Source organism: Talpa europaea (genome assembly GCF_964194135.1).
Source record: "Talpa europaea genome assembly, chromosome: 1".
Lineage (NCBI taxonomy): Eukaryota > Metazoa > Chordata > Mammalia > Eulipotyphla > Talpidae > Talpa > Talpa europaea.
In genome coordinates this window covers 94,541,539-94,560,649 of record NC_140073.1, presented here as the reverse complement: position 1 = coordinate 94,560,649, position 19,111 = coordinate 94,541,539, and the positions used below count along the sequence as shown (strand labels likewise).

The 19,111-nt window shown below is 39.0% G+C and overlaps 1 protein-coding gene across 4 annotated transcripts in view; it reads right to left on the bottom strand.

The window, feature by feature from the left end:
- The window catches only part of FMNL2 (formin like 2), a gene marked incomplete at both ends in the record, with an annotated part of 274,318 nt that overhangs the window by 150,972 nt on the left and 104,235 nt on the right, over positions 1–19,111 (bottom strand). The gene's annotated exons all lie outside the window — the stretch shown is intronic.

Here is a 19,111-nt window from a genome sequence, read left to right as displayed (position 1 = left end):
GATAGAAAATCCTGCCCCTTGAATTAGTCTGACAATGGATTCACCTCTCAGTCCAGGACAAGACTCAGTGTGAGTTCTGATCTCTCTGAGATGTACTATACATTCAGCATAATTATTATTTTGCATTACCAACATAATTATTATTTTCCAAACCCTATAAACATTTGTCAAATACTAAGTTTACACAGGGTGTTCAGCCTACAGTGGAGGGTTACTGTCAAGACTGTTACTTAGTAAATATATGACTTTGTACAACTTTGTACAAGTCAAACTCCATCTCTCATCCACAAAATGTTGGTAATATTTATTTGCCTTATAGAACAATAAATAGAAACAAATATAAGTGGCTAACAAAAATAGACCTCAAATAGTAAATACAGCTGGAGCTTTAAGCTGAGCCATTCCTAGAATGGTACGAGCTTGGGGTATTTCAATCGGCCACCAGCAAGGACTTTGAAAGGAGGCCACACTGTTGACATCATTCATAGACGCCTTAGAATATTCTGTAAAGCAGGAATTTTGAAGTTGTCCTTATTTTCATAAAAGAGTAGAGCACAGCAAGGGACCACCCATCTGAAATTACAGGCCTCAGCTGCCCTACTCAGGGGATAGTTGGCCTTATTGGAAATATATAATCGCCCGGATATTAAATCTAAGATTTAGCCCCATTTTCTATATCAAGATCTCAGTCTAAAAGGTTGAACATCTATCCCCAGACTCTCAATATTCACATCTACCAACAAAAAGAGTAGTGTAGTCAAACTAAGAGCTTTCAGTGGCAAACTAACTTCCCAGAATTTACTAAATTGCTACAAGGCATATGTTAGTTCTATTCTATGGAGACAAAGATGAACCAGACATAGATCCTATCTTTAAAATTGCTCCACTACTCTCTTACCATTTATTTTACATTTGAATAGTCGTTACCAGCTTTCAGAAATAATTTCACATATATTTCACACTTTTTTATGTAATTCTTCCAAATGAGTTATATACATGCAGTTTTCCTCATTTTTTAGATAAGCAAACTGGTTTCAAAATATTGAACCACTAGCCCACAGTCACTCAGAACTTAAGAGTGTAATTCATAAAGGTGTGGCCTTAAGTTTTTATTCCATTCACTGCTATAAAGCCTCCAACAATAACCTAAAATCCCTGTATTGAACATAGGGATATAAATAAGACAGTAACCCCTCCAAGTGACTCTATAACTGGTTTCCTCTACTTCTCAGCAATCAGGTCAGAGTAGTGAAGAAAAAGCTCCACAGCTCCACTGATCTTTTCAGACCCAATTCACAGTCATTAATCATTGTAAACAAAAGTCAATCTAAACTTACATACGAAATAAATGCTGACCACATCTTAATTACCTAAAGTTACTTCAAGTTACTTGAGTTATGTTCTGTTTAATTAAAATGCTTTACATTTAGAAAGTCTCTTCAGTCAACATCCAAACAAAAAACAATCATGAATCACAAAGCTAACAGCTTTTCCTGGTGTCAGAGGAGTGCAGCAGAGGCACAAGATGGAGGGCGAACACGCGTCTAGGAAAGCAAGATGGGAGAAGAACAATGATACTTCCTTGGTATGGTTTTAAGTAAATTTGGTCTATGACTAAACAAACTCCTAAGGGGCAGCAAATCCCAAATGTGATAAAATACACAAATATTCCATGGTCCAAGAAATTCAGTACATGCCTTTCTTATACTAAGAGTTTCCTAACAGAAGAGTATTGTCGTTGTTTTCTATGGAGACCTTTCAATACTGGCTTTGCATGTGAAATATGAAATAAAGAGTGAAAGCAACTGTTCAGATAGTTTGAAACAAAATGAAATATTTGGTCTAGATTTTTTGAATATTATAGGAAACAGAACTTTGACTCATATCATCCCTGTATTTTACTCAATTCTAGGAACCACCATGTACATGTGTGTGTCAGACCATTTCACTACATTAATAATAAAGAGACTATAGAACAATTTGGGGACTCCACAATCCCTTGCCACTCACTACATGTAAGGATCATAACTCAAAACACACATATACAGAATAGATAAGAAAGAAAAAAATCAAAATCAACAAACAAATATGAACCAGAGACACACTTTGGGGGGGAGGGGGAAAGGAGGGATTGGTGTCAAAATCAGGGGGTTGCAATTGTATGGGGAATATAAAAAAATAACACACACACACACATATACAAATGTACAGGTAAAAAAAATTCAGACAAAAATTGTCTTTGTTTTAGGTAATGCACAAATTCTTTTTAGTCTACTACCAGATCTATATCCTATATCAAGTGCTCAAAAGATCACAACCTATCAAAGACACACTCAACCTATAGCTTGAAAAGTACACTTCATTATATGTCACGTTAACACACAGTGAACCCTTATAAGAAGGAACCTGTATTAGAGCCTTTGCCACGTTCCATTAGTTACCAAAGAACTTATGGTATTCACAACTTCCTTAATCTTCTATTTAAAAAAAAAAAACCCTCCATAGACATTAGACATTAGTCCTCTAAATCCTCACATTGAAGATACTACTATTTGCACCACTTTACAGATGAGAAACCTAAGCTCAGAGAGGTTAAGTATCTTGCCCTTGATTACACAGCTAACTGGCAGCAGATCTGGAAGATTCAGGCAAACTATTGTAAAGGGTACTCTAGAAGTGGCAAAAATGCTTACACTACACAGATCTACAATCCTTTATGTCTAAATCACCTGAAACCAGATGTAGTTCAGAATTCACTATTCTTTTGACATTTAGAATGGTAATAAATATGTGCTGTGTTCCCTTTCACACTCACAGTGATGTCTGCGGGAGTATCCTGTAGTCAAAATAGAATTTCTGCAGCCAAACATAAATGTTGATACTGTTAACTGACAATAACGTCTCAGTAATAGTTAGACAAAGAGGGCCTTCCCGGTGGCGCAGCAGTTGAGCGCTGGGTTGAGAAGCTGCCCGCAGCCTCTGCAGTGCCGGTTCGATCCCTGGCTACCAACGAGGGTCCCACGTGGAGCGACAGACCTCTCCTGCCGCCCGCTGCTCCCCTCAGCAGTGTACTTTCCCACTCTGGCTCTGGTGAATTCTCTCACCCTCCCGCGCTTCTGACTGTACCAGTGCTTGTATAAATAAATAAATGAATAAATAGGTAATTATTTTTTTTAAAAATTTAAAAAATAGACAAAGAATATTGGATAATTAAAGTGAGAATCCAAATGGGAAACTGTCACATAAATTTTATGTGAGAGCTGTTCCAATAAACCTGTTTGAATTTGATTTATATAGGTAAACTATATAAAATGTTTTGATAAAACATTTTTGATAAAAGGGGCTTCTAATTTAAGTTGTCCTGATGAAAAGACATGTCAAGATATGTAAAGATATGCTAAAGAAAAAAAAAAGATATGCTAAAGAAAGGTAATGCAGGATTTAATTTCTTCCTTTTGAAAGAGTGTAGAGATGCAAAGGCTGGGTACCCATTGTTCAATCATTTCTATTTGGCTTCATGGTTATTAGTGGCTATGGAAAGACTTGCTGTAATGTAACATCCTGCATACAGGATGGAGCCTGTGAAGACAGCTTTGCTCTTTTGCCTATTAGATCAGGGACAGGGTCCCCCCAAAATTTTGCAGTATGTTCACAGCACTAAGTGGGATAAATCAAGACTGTAAGTGGCTTCCCTTTAGCTGAGCTCAGGCTGACTATCAGATGAGCTCAGGTCTGCCCAGACTAGGCCAACCAAATGAATTATTTCAAAAGAAAAGTTCTTTTGTGAAGCTTTTTAAATCAGAAATAGAAACACAAGGTTGTGAATCCATACAAACAAGAAAAATTTAAAAAAAGGTGACCAGGGTGCTTTCACATATAATAACTGAACACCTAGAACGTGTTGATCCTTTATTAACAGCAGTTGGGAGGTACCAAGGCAACACACCTGAAGATACTCCAGGAGGCTACTGGGAGGAAGATTGCACTAAGTCTGGTTCATGAAGTCTCAGCTACTGTGATGTACAAATGTTACTCATCATGTTAGGGGGAAAAGTATGTCCTAAAGCTAATTCTATACAGGCTTTGTGGACTCCACCCCCACCCCAGGCCAAAGCCAAAGACACTGGGAACTCCAAATCCCATCACCACCAAAGGGAAGGTGGCTGGGACATGAGGATGGGGTTAAGCAGCCAGGTTGGTATAAAGCCAGACACATGGGCTTTGGAAGGGTTCCCCCATTTTGGCTCTCCGCCAGCTCGCAGAGTGCCTTTGGGTTTCCAGGTCGGCGGATCGGGTAGGACGCATTAAAGACTTTATCGGGTAGGACGCATTAAAGACTTTATTTCCCTATTTTCTCCCTGAGTTGTACATTTTCCTTATTTCCTTTTCCCTTGTAAATAAACCTTTTATTAACCTTTTGTGTGTGCCTGTAGTGGAGTATTAGTAAGTCCCTTTCAAGCGCGCGGGTGAGGACCCACAGCCAGGCAACCTGTTCAATATCGGGGCTGCCCTATAACAGCTGGTGCCCAACGTGGTTTCCAAGTTTCACCCATGGTTGACCAGTCCAAAGTAATTTTTCTTGCGTTGGTCACCGTAAAGCACACTAAGTCTGCCCTATAACAATCAGATCAATGAACTCACATTGCTTGACCATAATATCGTAAGAAAATCACTATTATACCATCATTTTGCATTTGAAAGGAAGCTTCTTATTTTTTCTTTTGGTAGTTATTGCATAATTGGTGATTACTGCACCATACAATCTTTAGATAAGGGCAGATCTGATCACTGGATCTGGCTCTCCAGTTGGCTATGCTCTGGAATCCCCTGAGGATCTTTAAGAAATACTGCTCCGAGGTCCCACTCCTGAGGCTGTGATTCAACCTCTGCAGGCTTTATTATCGCTCGGTATTTGGAATTTTTAGAACCTCGGCAGAACACTTGTAATATGCACCTAGTTTTGAGAGCCTGCAAGGTTAAAATACACACTAAGGTGGGCTCATTGTCTCAAATAAAGACCCTGGCAAAGCTGTAAGCACCATTTCCCAAAATATCATCATTCAAAGGCCCAAACAAATAACAGGCCTCCAAGTGATCCAGTATAAGAAAAGATTCCTATTTATAAATTTCATGGAGTAGGAAAAGAGAGGGTTAAAAGTTTCTAAATCCAAACACAAGGAAACAAATGCTGGCTCCCACTCTACTGTGGGGCTGCTACAGAAGGAGACTCAGGCACCGACCCCCCATCCCCACTCCCACATGGATTGTACTGAGAGCCCATTCTTTTGCTTATTTTTGGTCCCAGCTTTTTTAAGGCACCCTGCAGTCAAGTGCTAGGTACAGGAAACTAAAGAGCTTTCTGGTAAATAATTTGGCTTTCTTTGTCAAGAAGAATAAATATATCTTACTTGTTCAATGTAAACAGCCTCTCACTCCTCAGAGAATCAAAATGAAAAGCTGAACAGCCTCACTTTGTTTTGTAAAAACTGTGATTTGTAATTGTATTTTCCAAAAGATAAAATGTGGTCACAAATTGCCAAGGGAGTTAAACTAATATGCCTTCGCTGTTCAAATGGTACAAAGGGCAAAAATGTAAGGCCAGCTCAGATAAAACTTAGAAAACCAACAGCCAGCCTACAGGACTTTTTCAATGCTCTCTTTTTTTCAAGGCACAGCTTTGAAAATTAAGTCTTCCAAACAACTTAAAATTACATTCCTAGCCTCTCTAGACATGAAAGAAAGGTCTCTCATGTGAAGCCAAACATTCTCTAACACTTCCAACAGAACAGGGTTTGGTCATACCATGAAAAATCAAGAGCAAGGCCAGTTAACCATTCGCAGGAAATCAATTCTTTGTTTTTTTTATATATTTTATTTTATATAATTCTTACATCATTTTTCATTTTTGCACAGTGTATGCATTTTCTTTTTGGTTATATTCACCATACAATTCCCACCCCCCTTATTTTAGCCCTAATCCGTCCTCTCCTTCCTCCCCCACAGTGTGTTTCTGGTTTATAGTTACTTGTTGATTTTGATTTTCCCTTTATTATTGTCTTTTTCCTGGTACCTTATTTAGCTTTCATGAAAAGATCATACAGTTCAAAAGTTCTTACTCTCCTCCCACTTTCTAATGAGAATTGTATTTACTCTCTTAGTATCTATAGTAAGTATCTCTCACTAGATGTCAATTTTGTTAAGTCAACTCATGTCTCCTACTCATGTAATAACCAGAATAAATGATTCAATCTTTCCTGGAACTAAATATGACCTTATAACCACTTCGATTCCATATATAATTCAAACCCTGCATACAATGTGGAATTAAACCTGGAAGTGGAATCTAGACATGGCAACTGTGAGAAGACTGTATTATAAATCTTTATGGGTAAGACTATGCAATAATTATAGCCATATGAGGAAAACAGGTTCATTAGGCATATTTTTTTAATAGGGTATATGATTGATATTCAACTTCTAATTTACAAGTAGAAATTTTCTATCTCCTATTTAAATGACATTTTCATATTTCAATGATTTTTCGTCTTTATCAGTTTTTTATCTACTTTAAGGCCTAAGATAAAAGTCTTACTTACTTGTTGACAAATAATAGATAACAACCTTTAAAATACTTTCATTTAGGGCCTGCCTGGTGGCACAGGGGTTAAAGACAGCACTATCAAGCTATCCCCAGCCCCAGCCAGCGAGGGAGGTGACCCACATGGCACAGCGGACCTCTCCTGCCTCACCCGCTGCTCCCCTCAGCAGTGTTTCAGTAGATCCATCTGTTCTGCTCCCCACTCTCTCTGGTGAATCCTCTCACCCCCCCCCACACACACACACCTCTGGCTTACACCCCAGTTCTTGTATGCATAAATAAATCTTAAAAAAATAATAAAATACTTTCATTTAAATCTTCAAGCATTATTTTGAGAAGACAACCAATAATAGTGGATAATGTTTACTGAGCAACTAATTATTATATAACAGATCTTATTTGAAGGAAGATGCAGATCTTCTGAGATCAGGAACATGCCCAATTCACACTACAAGTCTCTCTACTTTCTAAGTATATGCCCTAAACAATGCATTATTCTTCATCAAAAACAGCCATCTCATCCTCTACAACAGCGAAGGGGGAAAGGCCGTCATTAAAGCGAGAGCTGTTCACATTTGTTTGAAACTTTTAAAACAATAATGCAGACACAAAACAGGGAGTCAAAGTAGAAAAGAGTAAAGACTTTTTTTAAAAAATGGGGTTTTTTTTGAAGATTTATTTTTATACAAGAACAGGGTGTATAGGCCAGATGTGTGGGAGGGTGAGAGGATTCACCAGAGACAGAGCAGAGCACAGAATAGGCAGACCAACCGAAATACACTGCTGAGGGGAGCAGCGGGTAAGACAGAAGAGGTCGGCCCCACCATGTGGGTATCTCCACGGCTGGCGGGGATCAAACCAGCACTGTAGAGGCTGCGGACAGCTTCACAGCACTGCGCTCAACCACCTGTGCCACCAGGGAGGCGTGAAAAGAGTAAAGACTTTTTGAAAATGAATATGTGGCTTGTGCAACAGATGACCAGGCTGCTCTCAGAAGCAAGTGGTGCATAGCAAAAAACCATTATGTGTACACAGGTACAAGCACACGCCTTGCACACGCTGGAAAAACACCAAAGCTTGGGGTAGCTCACTACGACAGATGCAAAGCAGAACAAACACATACTTCAACATCCACAAACAAAATTACAAAGAACTGACAGATCTTTAGACAGTGTGTACCATCAAAACAGGGTAAGTTGGATTTAAAAATATGTAGCAAAAAGACACAGGCTGGAGCCACTGGAGAAGTCTATCAGCCTTCCACCTGCAGAAAACAGGAAGAGGCAGGAGAGTGGAAGTACCACTTAAAAAACGGAACAAACTAAATTCCCAGTGTACGTACATATGGTATTTATTAAGTTTGAGGAGTCTGGTTACATCTGCTTTGAGCCTTTTTTGTTGTATTTCAGTTTGCCAAAAGGAATGACGAGTCATTAAGAATTACTGATGAACAAGTTCAGCACGTACAGAAGTGTGTTGGCACCTCCAGGAAAAAGGAATGAGGTGGTAGGTAACAAAAATGAGCCACAATTCCATTTCTTGATGGGGGTGGGTGAGAGAGAGGAGGGATCCAAATTACTAGTAAGAAAGGAGAACTGAAATTCTGCTGCGACACTAAGCTTGTTCAAGGGTTAAGGTAAGGAGGCGTCAGTCCACGAAGACATATAAAGAGCAAGGGCAAGAACTCGATGGCTTCCCCATTGGAGGAGTAATGTCTCACAGGTGGGCCACGAGTGAGGTTTCCTAGGAAAGAGCAGGCAGGAAGAGGGAACAGTGAATGACCCTACAGTGTCAAAAACTCAGAGACACATCCTTGCAGCCTTTTACTCAGGAAGAGAAGCAAAGGGCTCAATGGCACTGGACAAACACCACAGAATGATGTTTTAATGTTACTGTTGGCCTTCAGCTTATAGCACTTCAGGGGGTGGGGGTGGGTGGTTCCAATTCCTAGTGTTGCTATTTCTTTAGATCTGGTTGAGAAAGTAAGATTTGCTCTATGCCGTACAAAGGGGGAATCTGTAAGGATTTGTAATGCTCCAGAGGTAATTAGTTCAAGGAGACCATAGTTAGATGACTCTGTACACCACCGCATCTTTTCCCCTGGCCCCTCAATAATAAGGAAAACTTCAGCAGGCTTATCAACTAGAGGGGTGGAGGGGATTTAGTGTTAATAGAATAGCCAGGTGCCATATTCATTATATGGGTGACTTCAGTTCAGCACTTCTTCAAACCCAATTACATTTTGATTACTCAAATCCAAAGTGGCCCAGATTATATTTCTCACAATTAGAGATACTGATAGGTAGGCTATAAAAGGTGAAAAGGAAAAAAAAGATTTCCAGAAAGCTCTTTGAAATCATCGTAGTTTAAGAAAATCTTAAACTGAAAACAAACTGATGAAATTAAACATTAATAATAATGAAAACAGGGCCTCCCTGGTGGCACAAGGGGTTAAGCACCACACTATGGAGCAATACATAGCCTCTACAGCGCGAGTTTGATCCCCTACCAGCCAGAGAGCAACACACATGGCGAAGCAGACCTCTCCTGTCTCGCCCACTGCTCCCCTCAGCAGTGTATTTGTTAGTCTCCCTGTTCTGTTCCCCACTCTGTCTCAGGTGAATCCTCTCTCCCACCACATCTCTGGCCTGTACCCCAGCTCTTGTATGCATAAATAAATAAATCTTTAAACAAATAATAATAAAAATATTTTCTCTGAAGATAAGGTTGATTTGTATAACTACAATGAGTTTCCTAGAGGCTGGTCCAGTCCGACTCAGAGTGCCTCTTCCCTCAGGCAGGTAAGAAGACACATACAGTGGGCAAGTGAAAGTGCCAAATGACAGGGTTCAGACAGTTTGAAAACTATGGTCCACCAGGCATGTGTATATATGTTCTTTTGCATCTCCCACTGTTCTTTTCATTATTTTTGTAAAAGGAAACTAAGGCTAAGAATAAGGTGATAAACTCAGTTGGGGCTGAAATAGGATTAGACCCTAAATTTCTCAATTCGTAGTCCAATGCTCCCCTCCACCCCTACAATGGCAAGTTGCTTCTTGAAAAATAACAAGCCACAGTTCTCTATTTTATTGATTTTCCAGGAACTTTCATTTCCACCTATTCGGGGATATGCTCAACATCATACCTGTATACTCCCAAAGTAGAAAGGCAATTCTAAAAACTCCTTTCTTTCCTTTCTTCTGGATAAAAGGTCACAGGTGTCCTGGGGCCAGGTCACTTAGAAAAGTATGTCCACATCATTCGCCCATGAAAAAGCAACTTGACCTCTCTAAAGAAAAGCAAGTATGTTCAGTCAACTATCTGAGACTTCTAGTCCTCACTCAGGAAAAAACTGATTCCTTCCAGCCTATACCTTTATCCCAGTTTAACCAGTTAATCCATCCAACCTCTCATCTGGAACATTCCAGAAGAGTAATTCCTTATCTAGCTAGTTCAGCCTTCCTGCTTTCTGGTTCCTTTGTACTTGCCTACCACATCCATGATACTAAAGGTCTTCCCTTATTCTTGCAACAAATTCTTTCCTCCACCAGACTATTTCACACCTCAGTCCTTTTTACACATGCTAGATCAACGTTTTGCAAATAAGGTCATCTCCCCAATTTTGTAAGTTTCTTGAAGGCACTGATAAGAGCAATTTTTCTCTCTCCCCCAGACCTGAGCACAAATGTCAAAAATATTAACAGCTGCCACAAGCATACAGCAGCTTATTTCTCTCCAGAGTGGGACAAGCATCCCCAGAGAGGCTCTGAGAGAAATGCTTTCAACCTCACCTAAATAGAGGATGTAGCATTTGAACCCCCTCCTTGTGCACTGATCTGTTTCCACTTCATTTGTGCTAGCTCATTTTACACTCAATCAAGTCTACACTAAAATCCAAGGCTATCCTCTAAGGGGCAAGGAATGTGAAATAGAAATTATAAGACCTCATCAACAGATAAGTACCAGGAGAAACCTTCTTGAAAGTGTTTTCTGCTCCCTTTTCCCCCAAACAATTTCACTGGAGTGGACAAGTTCATCAAGATATATTCCCAAGGAGCTATGGAAACCTTGAGAATTATCACACCCCAGCGAATGGGAGCCAAATAAGGAATGTCTGCTTAGATCTTTTAGAAAAATGATGAAGCAAAAAGAATATGTTTAAAGCTAACAAAAGGAGATAAAAACAAAGGAGCCACCATTCTATTTGTTGCTGCTCACACAGAAAAGCAAAAGAGGGGGTATATATAATTTGAATTATCACCATCAAATACCTATTCTGTCTTTAAAATACTTTTCTCCAAGGGGGAAGAATAAGGAGTATAGAAAACAACATTCAATTAAAGTTATTAACTAACTCAATTCAAATTAAACTCTAGTCAAATAGTGCTGATATCTCCAGGACACCTATTAGTAAAAGCTGGATTGGAGTGGGGGGGCAGGGGGGAGGGCACTGTCTGAAAGCTGTCTTTGCACCGGGAACTCACTGCACATAAAGCGTGAGCCATACAAACAGCACTGCTCTCTGAAGATGCTTTTATTCACATTTTACCTGAGACTGTAGAAACGTTAACCATCTATTACAAGTCTAAGTGGGGAAACATCAAGTCATTAATGAATCTTGTCACCTCCTGGGACCACTAACACAGTAAACACCATATTGAAGGCAAATTGTATTCTGGTCCTAAGGATGGGGTTTAGTTCTTTGAAGCAGATATTACCACAGGCTTTGGAACAAAATCACTTTGTTTTTTAATCTCTATTCTGCTTTTCATAACATGTGTGACCTTGGAAAAGTCACTGAGCCTTGATTTCTTCATCAATTAGGTTAAGAGGCCTGTTGTCCAAGGTAAGGGCTGAGTTAATTATATCTAGCATATGAAAATGCACCCATTATTGTTATGTAAACAGAGTCAAGGGGGGAAAAAGCATTTTACTTTCATAAGTACAATTTGCAGAAGTATGGCCTTTTTTTCCTTCGCAGCAATCCTTGAAGTTATAGGACAGGCAGATTTGATAATTCCCATTCTAACAAGTACTGATAGTAATCTGGTGCACCAACTGCCAGGCTCGAGGTCACCAAGCTCCTATGTTGTACCAGGAAAAGAACAGAGATCTCCCAACACCCAGCACAGTGCTCTTTAGAGGATCATGAATCTGTTGGACTACAAACATTCAATTGTTAGTGAGATTTTTTTCCCCCTAAATATCAAAAGAAACATTCTTTATAAATCTAAGCACAAGGGCTCTATTATGAAGATAGAGAAAGCAAGCCACAAATCTGAGGAGGCTGGATACTCTATACTGCTCTGCTTATGTGGTGGCAGAAACACAAGATCCAGGTTCAAAACATAAATACATTACCCATCCCCCGTCCCCTCCCTCCAACTATGTGACCTTCAGCAAATCACCTAATTTCTATGTCTTTTTATGGCCAAATGGCAATCATTTCTGCACATGACTCTGCGGGGCTGTGTACAATCAAATAAGTGTAAATCTATTCGATAGTCTTAGGAACCTAGAAAATACCCGGTGCTGATTTGGTTCCTTCTTTGTATTTGTTTCTAACAAATTTATGTATGATATGAACAGCAAGGAAATAGATTTGTGGAGAACTTATAGTAGAAGCACCAATCTATTCAATCACCAGGGGAAGCTTTAAAAAATCCTAATCAGGGGCCTCCCTGGTGGTGCAAGGGGTTAAGAAGCAGCACTATGAAGCAATCCATAGCCACTGCAGCATGAGTTCCATCCTCAGCAAGGGAGCTAACACACATGGTGCAGCAGACCTCTCCTGTCTCACCCATTGCTCCCCGCAGCAGTGTAATTCAGTAGATCCGCCTTTTCTGTTCCCCACTCTGTCTCTGATGAATCCTCTGACACACCCCCCACACAAACACACACCTCTGGCCTGCACCCTGGCTTTTGTGTGCATAAATAAATAAATCTTTCACAAGTGCACTGGTGAAGGAAACTCTATGGGGACTACACTTGAGGGGGTGAGGGAATCAAATATTGTTTAAAAATGAACAATGATGTAAAAAAAATTTAAACTTAATTTTAAAAAATTAAAAAAATAAATCTTTTTAAAAATAAAATAAAAATAAAAAATCCTAATGATTAGATCTTTCATATCACTTAAACCAGCATGTCTGAGGGCAGTAGCTGAGCATAGGTCTATTTTAAAGAACCCCTTCCCCATAATTCCACTATGTGGTAATGTTTGGAAACCACTGGTCTATGCCATTTGCCACTCATTAATGTCTTATCCTTTTCTCATTGTCTGTACTAGTTCAGATTGTGACTCCTTTATGATTCTAGCTCAACACTATATCCGATATGATAGCTACTATCCTCATACGGCTACTTAAATCTGAATTAAACACAATTAAAACATGGTTCCTAGTCACACAACAGTTCAAGTATTCAAAAGCCATAATGGGTTGGTTAGCACTGGTCTGTGCCAATATAGAACCTCTCCATCGGAGAAAGTTTTATTGGACAGCCCCAACAATTGAGCATGCTTTATCTAATTATTATATACAAATGCATAGGAGCTCATTTGGTAATTACATAGCATCTTCAATTACTGAAGTGCAAAAATCCTTTTCTCAGTATCTAAAACTGTGCTGTCCAACACGGTAGCCCAGCAACATGACACTACTGGAAATGTGGTTAGAGTGACCAAGGAACTGAATGTTTAATAGTACTAAGTTTTCAAATTTGAAATCTGATGTTTGCTTCAGCTATTAACAAGTTTTAAGTATGTTTATAGCAAACTCAGTGTATCAGTCTACTTTTGAAGTCTACATTTTACAAAATAAATGAAGATCAAAAATTTCCAGTGAAAATTTAATATCCAAGTAGAGATGTGCTTTAAGAGTAAATCACACACTAAGATTTCGAAGACCTAGCATTTAAAAGAATATAAAGTATCTCAATAATATTTATATTGATGACATTTTGAAATATTTTTATAGCTTGGGTTAAACAAAATATATTATTAAAAATAATGTCACCTGTGTCTTTATTTTTAATGTGGCTACTGTAAAATTTAAAATTAGTCAAATCATTCACATAATATTTCAATTGGACAGCCCTGTTAAATTATCAGTTTTTTTGAAGGTGAGGCTTATATTATTCTCATGTTCTACAGAAAAGTCCCTTATAGGCAAAAAATATATTATGCAAATATTGACTCAATGTAGTTCAATGTTAGGCTAAAACACTTGATCACTCCTAAGTTTGGTTGTACTGAAGTGCATTTTAACTGTGAGCTTTGTGAAAACTGCAAATCTCCATGCAGAAGAAATTAGGTATGCAGGAACAATCTGAGTAGTAACTTCCTTCAAATTATCGTTTCATTGTTTCTGGCAAGACATTGTGCACATAATGGCTGTTAAAAACAAAATGGTCAAGGATTTGAAACCTAATAATTATATTCATTATCAATATTTTAATTTATGTTCTGCCTGCACAGACCATATTAATGTTTTTCTATATTGATCCCCCCACTCGGGTTAGTTCAATTGAGATGGTATCTCATCATAAAACACTACTAACCAACTGAACGTGCTGAATGTGACCCCAGGTGTGAGTCCTATGGAAATAAAAAATGTGAATTTTCACAACTTAGTCATTTCATAGACTATTTTTATTTAACAAGCACAAAGAGAACTGGCTGAAATTTCATCAAAAACTGTTGATAATGTGCCTGGTACAATTCATCTTAGAATACTCTCCTCCTTTTAAAGAAAGCATATTTTTCAAATTTAGTTCCTTCATTTGATGACTAGAAAAAACAGAAGGAAATTTTGGTGACTCCCAATTTAAGAGTCTCACTATTGTGCCAGCTTCCAGCTCACAGAAACATCTGCTGTTTTTAATACCTCCTCTTCAGGACCAGATTAAATTTGTTTAATTATTTACAACAGGTGAGAGTCCTATTATAATGGGAACTTCAAATGAGCTAGTTTTTTTTAAAGCACTTTGCCCCAATAAAAAGTGATGTCTTTCCTTTCTGCTATAAAGTTGATAGAAAAATAAATGAAAAACTGAAAATTGAAAGAAGCCAAATATTTTCACTTAATTAGCCTACTAATAGCTTTACCTTATGCAGTTAAGATCCCCCCAAATGGGAAAAAACATAATCAATTTTGTAAAATAAATCCAATCACTTGGACTTTTTAAACTCTCCAGGGGTTCTAGGAAATAATGTAAAATAACAAAGACTCCTTTTCAATCTTAACAAAAGCAAAAATCAAAATCATGGTGTGTATTCATGAAAAGCCTTTTCCAAAGTGCATGGTTCACTGGGAATTCATATTTTGCGGGCATTGTTTGTATTATGTTTATCTAAAAGAACTAGTTATCAGAATAAGTACTAAAAGCAATAGAGTTCCTTCCCAAAGCACATTACTAAGAATTAGTCCCTTTCTCTCTTTCAAATATTTTTCACAGCAGAATTTCTGCTTTTGATACTTCACATCTGGTCCCTGAAACACAGAGACATTAAACAAAAAGTAAATAGAAAGGTGTGGTGATTTTGACATACTGGGTATTTCTAAATTTCAATTATACTGTGTGTCTTACCCACTTCTCCCCAGGTACAAAGATTGGCTCTCTGCCACCTTCGAACTTTCAAAACTCAGCACTTGACTTCAAAAAATGGTGTCCTTAACTCTATTACATGCTTCCCACAAGACACTGTCTAGATGAAAACTCATTAGCAGAAAACTGCTATTCATTTCCCAAAAATAATTATTTCACCTACAAGGAGAGCATGGTGCCTATCATTGAGAGGACAGGCCCTCCTCTCAAAGAAGTTGCAGGAGGGTCACCAAAGAAGTTGCAGGAGGGTCAGCATCACCCACCACGTCTGTGGAAAAACCAAATACCTGGGTCCCAGACCAAATCATTCATTCATTCTCTCTGAGGGTGAATCCCAGGACTTTTTTTTAACAAACACATTAGCCTAGATGGGAAGATCAGATGTATTCACATAAACATTAAATAACAGTACAAGCTAATTATGACTAACTACATGTGAGGAGTGAAGATGGTCAATGTCACAAGATTTCATAGGAAGGAGAGACAGAAAGCAAGGAATAGAGTGTTCTGGTTTGGCAGGAACAACTCAGGCAAAGGCGTGGAGTCAGGAATGTGAAGAAGAGAACAGGGGACCAAGGGCAAGGCGAATAAACACATCCATCAGAACACAGAGTTCTTGTTCAAGACCAGGCAGAGAAGGAGTGTCTGAAGACCCTCCTGTGGAGTGACCCGAGTTCCTGGTCAAGGATCATTTCTGAGTCATGGAATGACATATCAAAGAGAGCTGTCTAATAATGATGGCAGTGATACAAAAGTCTCAAAGGAATTAAATCTGGTTGTCTATTCACTTGGATTAGAGAACCATAGGCAAAGAAATCAAGCCCTCCTTTTCTGGTAAGGAGAATAATGTCACCCAAAAAATGCGTACACCCTAATCCTTAGAATCCATAATTCTTATGACAAAAGGGCCTTCACAGACATGATTTGAAATGGGGAGATTACACTGGCTTCTGTAGGTGGGCCCAATCTCATCATGAGTCCTATGGATGGAGAACCTTTCAAGGCCAAAACAAAGAGATGGCGGTGTGAAAAGGATCCAGTCTAACACTACTTGCTCTGAAAATGGAGGAGCAGGGTCATGAGCCAAGGAATGTGGTCAGGTGGAAAAGGCAAGGAACCAGTGTTTCCTAGAACCTCCAGAAGGTACACACCCCTGCTGACACTCTGATAGCCTGGTGAAACCCACCCACAGGACTTCTAAACCATAAAATTAGAAGCTAAATATATGCTGTCACCAAGTCTATGCCATGTGTTACAACAGCAGTATAAAATACATCTTTTGATCTTTTGTTTTGCCAAAAACTTCTCCAGTATCTACCATCCTCTTAGACCTACATCCACTCACCACAAAGAATTAAGATCTCTTTTGAGTTGATACACACACCCCCACTGTGTGTCACTTGCCTTAGACATTTAAAGTCTCCAGTTTGAAGAAGGGGCAGGCAAGCACCAGACTAGTTGGTGCAACTTCATTTAACATCAGTTTTATAGACCTCTGTTATGTCCCAAAACAATGGGAGGATCTGGAGCAAACATTTATCACTAAGTTACAGTAATGATTAAAAATTGTCACCCAGTTATATTTTGAGTTCCATGAAAAGCCATGCTGTATTAATTTTGGGTGTTTTTTTTTTTTTTTGCTAGATCCTAGCATATTACTCAGCCTACAGGACATGCTCAATAAATAAATGAACACACAAGTCTTAATTTCTCAAAGTTATCCTCTGTTATACAACTGAAACTTTCACTTCTTGCCCACAAATCTCTTAATTTCAGTATTTATCAGACTTCAATTAATAGCCAGTGTCATTCTTTAGGCACTAAAAGTAACCCATTTATCATAGACAAATGTCAGCAAGTGTATCAGTATATCATGTCACTCAATTCCCTACTAGCAAATACTTTCAACATATACTACTCCTCCCCTAAATTCTAGGTAACAAAAGTAAACTGGAGGGCATGCTGTAAATGGGTCATGTCTCAAATCAGCACATCATGTTCTCCAGAATCTAGTTTATAGGCAGTGATTAAAGTGCAACTTCTCTTCTTGCTTCTGTCTCACTGAAGAGGTAAGTTTAAGAGGCAGAGGCACTTATTAATTTGACATCTTCAAAACTCATTTACCCAATCTATGATTGTATAAATTAGGTTAAACTCTTTATACCATTCATAGGATGGTTGGAAAGAAATTTTGATTAAAACGGGAGACTGCCAAAAACACTTAGATTTACAAGGAGCTTAGATAAAATGACAGAATTTCTAGCTCCAGGATGCCAGTCTCTCAAGACCTTCCCCTTTCTTGCATTTATTGAATGTTCTGCCTTTACATTTGAATGCATTAATCAGTACATATGTTGCACCAAATCTTTCTGGCCATCATCCCATGAAGAAAAATATGACAAATATATGACTTTTAGTGGCCCCCAGCTCAATGATGTCCCCACTCTCTAAGTCCTTTACAGCAGAAGCCTCATTTTCAAACACAAGTTGCCCCCCTCTCTTCTATATACTTTCTGGAACTTTCCTCTGGCGTTTCCCCAATTTTTTCTCATTCTCTATTGATTTATTTGTTTTGTTAACACCATTTTTCCTTAAAGGGACTTCATCTGATTTGATTCCATTTCCTTATTTATTTGCTTTCTCTCCCCGAGGCCTTGTTTCTCTTGCCTTTTAAGTAGCCAACCCCCACTCCTAGTCCTTTTAAGTGCACTTTCCCATCTGCTTGATTTTTTTTTTCTTTTCCATCTGCCTCTTGGTGAAGGGTTTCCCCTCGTCCTCTTCTCTGGCCAGCTACATACACAAAAGGAGAATCCAGGGATTCTAGTCTAAAGAGAAAAATCTCAAGCAAGCTTTGAATATTACGAGGGCTTCCTGTGCAACAGCTTCTTCTCTCTTTAGGGACTCCCCACAAAAGCCTGGGGACCCTTTAGATCATCTCTACTTCAAAGTAAGGTTTCTGAGCAGGGTCTCCCCTCACCCACCCCGAGGCAGCGGAGGGGGCAAGTCAACTCAGGGTATGGCACATCAGAGTAGAAACAGCTACAGGTGGTCAGAGCTTTCCTTGAGGGTCACTGCATCTTATTTGCTCCTTTCTGATTAATTCAAGGGCGTTCACAATCATCCTAGGTTCCTTCTTCATGCATGTTGATTAAAGTTCCAATTATCCAGTGGCCCTTGAGGACAGGGAGCCTGAGTTTAATGCAGAGTTCCTGGAACACCCTAATGCCCACATTCTTTCACAGCAAGCCAGCAATGAGCAAATGTTTGCAACAGGAATAAGACAAAGTTTCTAACCTGACAAAAGCTAATAAAAAAATAAACAAAAAACACTTTAAGTCAAAGATGAATTTTCCCTGTGCCTTTTGCACTCTCTTCGTTACCTGTGATCTCATGGGATACTAACAGTTCCTTTCAAGTGAAACATTACACCCACCCAAAGAGAGATATTTTCAACTAAACGTGTGAGGATTTTCACCTAGGTGTCTCCAGGAACTAATGATAAATCTACAGTGTTAAATTCAATATAAGACCAAAATAAGATTAAGAAAATAATGAAAACTGGGCCTCCCCAGTGATGCAGTGGGTTGAGCGCAGCGCTGTGAAGCTGTCCGCAGCCTCTGCAGTGCAAGTTCGATCGGAGCCAGCCGGTGAGGATCCCACATGGTGTTGCAGACCTCTCCTGTCCTGCCCGCTGCTCCCCTCAGCAGTGTATTTCAGTCATCTGCCTGTTCTGCTCCCCACTCTGACTCTGGTGGATCCTCTCATCCTACCGCGTCTTTGGCCTGTACGCCAGCTCTTGTATAAAAATAAATAAATCTTAAAAAAAAAAAAAAGTAAAAAAAAATGAAAATAATGGAAACTATCCATGTCTTTATCAATTTACTGCATGTCATTTTCCCAACTAGC